The sequence below is a fragment of the Myotis brandtii genome, unplaced genomic scaffold (assembly GCF_000412655.1).
Source record: "Myotis brandtii unplaced genomic scaffold, ASM41265v1 scaffold38, whole genome shotgun sequence".
NCBI lineage: Eukaryota > Metazoa > Chordata > Mammalia > Chiroptera > Vespertilionidae > Myotis > Myotis brandtii.
In genome coordinates, this window is record NW_005364596.1 from 682,138 (window position 1) to 687,390 (window position 5,253).

A 5,253-nucleotide genomic window follows, 5' to 3' on the forward strand; every position below is an offset into this window, starting at 1 on the left:
AGGAACTGACCTCCAGGCCAATTGGCTGTGAGAATCAGCTGTGCCTATGGTGGGAGAACTTCTGCGCTGGAGACACCCTTATGGGGAAGACTTGTTTCAGTGGGGCTTTGGTGCTCACTGAGTCTGCCCCCTGAGTGTGTCCCTTATGGATCTGAGGAGTTGTAATCTGGATGGTCCCACTCTGACCACTGGGTACACTGGCTCTTGGATCTCTAAGGAGGTGCTAATTTAGCCTCTGCCTGAGGCTACCCAGCAGGAGCTACAGAGAGATCAGCAGATTCCTCTTCTTTGTTTGGGGTTTGGAGATGCCCAGATGAGGCCCAGCTGAGAAGCAATGCAAGCTGCTGTGGGACCTTGGGCCTTCTTTTGGAAGTTCTAGGTCTCTCTGACCCAGCTGCAGTTTGTTAGGTAATTTTAGATTGCAAAGGGCCTGGCCATTCATATGCAAAAGCCTCTGCTCACAGCTTGGGTGGGGCGGGGTCTCAGGGGATCAACAGGGTAGAGCAAGCAGCTATGGCTGATCCTCAGCCCTGCCCTAAGAGGCCCTGGATCTCGGTGTCCCAAGGTAATTGCTGCAAGCACCTCTGAGAGAAAGTTGCCCTCAAGTTCTTCCCGATGCCAGACAGTCCAGTTTCTCCCCATATGAGTCTGGGTCCTCAGAGACTCACCCGGAACTGGAGTCCATAGCATTCGGGAGCTTGTGACTTCCTCCCCATTGAAAAAGACAACCCCGTCCTCAGTTGCCAGCCCTTTCCACATGTGCCTCCTTACCGCTGCACTTTACTTCTGCACCTCCTCTAAGTCTCAGTGTGCTTTTCTCTTTCCTTCCAGTTGTAGAGTTTCCACTCAGCCAGCCTTCCTGTGGTTCTGGATGATGTCCGTTTTGTCTTTTAGTTGTAGTTTTGAAGTGGTTGTGCGAGGCAGGAATTTCCGGTGTTTACCTATGCTGCCATCTTGGTTTCTCCCCTAAAGACTTTCTTTAAAACTCTCCAAGGCCTGTAGGACCCAAGCAGATGGCATCTGGCCTCAGTGTGCCCTAAACCTGTTGCTGAGCAGCCTAAGGACCAGCACTTCTGGCAACCGAAATGAGTTCCAGCATGTCCTCTTTCACACACCTCCGGGCCCAACAGAGGAAGCTACCAATTGTGAATAGCTTTGTTGCTCCTACCAGGTAGCCCCAAACCTGGCACAGGAAGTAGCTGACACTGGCCTGCAATAAAGCCCCTTCAAAAGGTCCCAGAACCAATATGCTCAGTGGTCTGCTTCAGACCACAACAGAGCACCACAAATGACACACCCAAGGAGTTGTCACAACAAGCACCAGAGCCCCACTGGGACAAATGGCACTCCATGGGGTCAGCTCTCACACAGAAGCTCACATGCTGTGGTCATGGCCAGTCCTCATAGCTAGTCAGCCTTAGGGTCAAAACCCACCCACTGACATGCCAATGGTAATCAAGCATAAACTACCCACACAAAAGGCACTCCTGGAGCACCCAGATCAAGTGACTAGGGCAACTGTGTCACTGGACCCCTCTGGACACCTACTACATAAGGCCACCGTGCCAAGACCAGGAGGTGTAGCAAATTAACCTAATAATAGAAATAAACACAGAGAGGCAGCCAAAATGAAGAGACAAAGAAACATATCCCAAATAAAAGAACATAAGAAAACTTTTTTAAAAAGAGCTAAATGAAATAAAGGCAAGCAAACTATCAATGCAAAGTTCAAAACATCGGTTGGAAGAATGCTTCATGAATTCCAATCTAGATGGTGTATAGGTAAATGTGGTACTTGAATACTCCCACAACCACATCAACATTGCAACTAAACTACAGAACAACCATCATTCAGAGCCACCAGAAATCTAGTTTAACAGAGATCCTATAACAAAGGATATAAAGAAGCCAAATCAAGACTGGTAGGAGAGGAAGCAATGCAAAATGGGCTGGTCCCACACCAATGTGTGTCAGTTAAAAATCAGGAGGAATTTCTTGAATGTAGAGGTCCCCTTGAAGAGCAATGGGTCCTAGCCCCACACCAGACCCCTCAATCCAGGGTTCCAGTGTCAGGAAAAGAAGTCCCCATAACTCCTGGCTGTAAAATACGGCTTAAATTGTGGCTGAGTGAGACAGAGTGCTGCTAAAGTCCCAGGCAATCCTCTTAAAAAACCCACTCATGGACTTACAAGAACTTAATTAGCTCTGAGCTCCAGTGCTGGGGCACCAGGGACATATAGGAAAGAAATAAGTAGCCTGACATTGAGGCAACAGCTGGATAGGCAGCTTTCTCCCACACAGAAGTTCTGGCAGAAGCCATTGTTTCTTTTGTGGGCCTTCCCTGTTCACCCTGCCCTGGTGATTCCCTAAGACACTGCCCCAAACAACTTGAGAGCCCAACACACTCCATTTCCAGTGGCTTTTCCACACAAATGACTTGTCTTGGCTTATAATGTGGACTTTAAAAGATCTCTCAAACACATAGCATCTAGCATCAGCATGCCACATACCTCTTGCTAAGTGACCCCAGGCCTGGCACTAGCAACAGCTGGCCATGATTCATAGCATGGCTTCTCCTGGACACCTCCAAGCCCATCAAAGTCATAGCCATCTGCAATTCACTTTGTAGTTCTTGCTGGTGGCCCCGGGCAGGGCACAGGCAGTGGCTGACCTTGGCCTGCACCTCCACAGAGGCCCCAGAGCTAGAGCACCTGGTGCACAGCTTCAGACCTCAAAGCACCAACCAGTCTCCTCAACAAGGGACACACTAAAGTGGTGGACTCAGAGGCACCAGAACCTCGCTGAAGTAAATTCTGTTCAGTGGGGTCAGCCCCTGCATAGCTGATCCTCCACAGTGGTTGCAGACCATTCTCACAGCCAATCAGCCTCTTGGAAAATCACTTCCATTGAGGTGCCAACAGCAGTCAAGGCTCAACTACAACAGGAAGGTGTACACAGCCAATACAGGGGGTCATAGCTAGAGTGCACAACTAGGGTGATTGGAGAGGCTGTGTCACAGGACACCACAGACACCTACTACATAAGGCCATTCCACCAAGCCCAGGAGATTTTGAAGCTTTACATAATACATAGAAACAAACAGAATTGAGCTGCCTAGATGAGGAGACAACAAAACATGTCCCAAATGAAAGAACAGAACAAAACTCCAGAAAAATAACTAAACAAAATGTTGACATTCAATGTACTAGATGCAGAGTTCAAAACATTGGTTATAAGGATGCTCAATGAACTTAGGGAAAGAGTAGATGAACTTTGTGAGAACTTCAACAATTAGATAGGAAACAAAAACAGATAGAAAACATAAAAAAGAACCAGTCAGAAATGACAAATACACTAACTAAAACAAAGAATATATTACAGATAATCAACAATGAAGTAGATGAAGCAGAGTATCAAATCAGAGATTTAGGAGGTAAGGAAGCAGAAAATACTCAATCTGAACAGCAAAAAGAAAAAAAATAATTTAAAAAATGAGTATAGTGTAAGGCCTCTGGGACGTCAAGTGTAGCAACATTCACATCATGGGGGTGCCAGAAGAAGAAGAGAGAGAACAAGAAATTAAAAACCTATGTGAAAAAATAATGATGGAAAACTTCTCTAATATGGTGAAGGAAACAGACATACAAGACCAGGAAGCACAAAGAATCCTCCAAAAAATTAATCCAAAGAGACCCACAACAAAATACATCATAATTAAAATGTCAAAGAGAGAATCTTAAAAGCAGCAAGAAAAAAGAAGTTAGTAATCTATAAGGGAGCTCCATATGACTGTTAGCTGATTTCTCAACGGAAATTTTACAGAGCAGTAGGGATTGGCAAGAAATATTCAAAATGATGAAAAGCAAGGACCTACAACCAAGATTACTCAGCAAAGTTATCATTTAAAATCAAAGAACAGATAAATAGTTTCCCATACAAGAAAAAGCTAAAGGAGTTTATTATCACTAAACCAGCAATACAAAAATGTTAAAGGGTCTTTTGTAAGAAGAATAAGGAAACAAAAGATCAAAAAAATAAATAATAAAATGGCAATAAATACATATCTATCAACAATCACTTTGTTTTATTTTATCTTTTTATTGTTTAAAGTATTACAAATAGTAGTACATATGTCTCCTTTTTCCCCCATTGACTTCCCCTGGCCTCCCCAACCCCACCCCCGACATCAACAATCACTTTAAATGTAAATGCATTAAATGCTCTAATCAAAAATAAATAGGGTAGCTGAATGCAGAAGAAAATAAGATTCATATATATGTTGTCTCTAGAAGAGGCCCATTTCAGTTGAAAAGATACACACAGACTGAAAATAAAGAATTGGAAAAAAATATATTTCACACAAAAGGAATTAAAATCTGGAGAAGCAATATTTATTTAAAATTGACTTTAAACAAATGTTATAAGAATAGAAAAGAACCTTGATAATGACAAATGGATCAATCCAACAAGAGGATATAATCCTTGCAACACTTACACACTCAATAAAGGAGCACCTAAATATATAAAACAAATATTGATGGATATAAAAGGAGAGAGATCGGCAATAATACAGTAATTGTAGGGAACTTTAACAATCCATTGACATCAACAAGAAAACAGTGGCTTTAAATTACACATTAGACCAGATGGATTTAATTGGTATTTTAGAGCATTTCATCCCAAAGCAGTCAAATATACAATCTTTTCAAGTGCACATGGAACATTTTCCAATACAGACTGCATGTTAGATCACAAAAAGTCTCAATAAATTTAAGAAGATTGAAATCATATCAAGCATCTTCTATGACCACAGTGTTATGAAACTAGAAATCAATTGCAAGAAGAAAGCTGAAAAACATACAAACAGCCTTGTTGGGTGGCTCAGTTGGTTCAGTGTCATCTCATGCACCAAAAAGGTTGTGGATTAGAGTCCCCATCAGAGCACATACCCAGATTGTGGGTTCAATCCCCATCGGGATGTGTACAGGAGGCAACCTATTGATGTTTCTCTGGCACATCAATGTCTCTCTCTCTCTCTCTCTCTCTCTCTCTCTCTCTCTCTTTCTCTTTCTCTCTTTCTCAAATCAATTACACACACACACAAGTGAAATAACATGTTACTAAAAAATGAATGGGTTAACAATGATATCAAGGAAGAAATCAAAAGATACCTTTAGACAGTTGAAAATGAAAAGACAATAACCCTAAATCTATGGACACAGCCACAACCAGTTCTAAGAGGAAAATTCATAA

The 5,253-nt window shown here is 42.6% G+C and overlaps 1 long non-coding RNA gene across 1 annotated transcript in view; it reads right to left on the bottom strand.

Annotated features, from left to right (window-relative positions):
- The window catches only part of LOC106727153, a 16,128-nt gene extending 11,849 nt beyond the window's left edge, over positions 1 to 4,279 (bottom strand). Inside the window, exon 1 of the long non-coding RNA XR_001363312.1 lies at positions 4,198 to 4,279. This is a non-coding gene — a long non-coding RNA (uncharacterized LOC106727153). The remainder of the gene's footprint in view (positions 1 to 4,197) is intronic.
- Between the last annotated feature and the right edge of the window lie 974 nt (positions 4,280 to 5,253).